This window comes from Camelina sativa, unplaced genomic scaffold, assembly GCF_000633955.1.
Source record: "Camelina sativa cultivar DH55 unplaced genomic scaffold, Cs unpScaffold08465, whole genome shotgun sequence".
Taxonomy (NCBI): Eukaryota; Viridiplantae; Streptophyta; class Magnoliopsida; order Brassicales; family Brassicaceae; genus Camelina; species Camelina sativa.
In genome coordinates this window covers 1-432 of record NW_010929529.1, presented here as the reverse complement: position 1 = coordinate 432, position 432 = coordinate 1, and the positions used below count along the sequence as shown (strand labels likewise).

Here is a 432-nt window from a genome sequence, read left to right as displayed (position 1 = left end):
ATCGTTGTTGAGCTTCCGAAGAAACCACAGTTGTTTACACATAGACGGTGTCCTTCTGGTGTCTCGCATCTATGTTCCTCCGCCATAATATTATATCTTTCGACAATTTTTAAAAAAAGACACAGATCTTTGTAGGAAGAAGAAGTAATCAAATCTGAAACAGAACACACAGAACAAAAAAAAAGATTAGGTAAAATGGTCACCGAGAGAGTTTTTGCAAGAAATGTTTCCTGCGTTTTCTCTCGGTAACCAAAAACAGAGATATGAAAAAAAAGAAAAACAAAACACGGCAAGAGAGATTGTGAAAAAAAACAAGATTTAAAAAGAGGAGAGAGATTTGGTTTTTATGTTGTTGTTGTTACCTGTTTGTTGGTTGATTCACTGGATTCTCTATAATGGGGTGAAACGGAGAGAGAGAGAGAGAGAGAGAGA

At 36.1% G+C, this 432-nt stretch overlaps 1 long non-coding RNA gene across 1 annotated transcript; it reads right to left on the bottom strand.

The window, feature by feature from the left end:
- Positions 1 to 76: 76 nt before the first annotated feature.
- On the bottom strand, positions 77 to 432 carry LOC104775077. The gene is made up of 2 exons (XR_765680.1): positions 363 to 432; positions 77 to 154 (listed from the first exon to the last, which is right to left on the bottom strand). It is a non-coding gene; the product is annotated as an uncharacterized LOC104775077 (long non-coding RNA).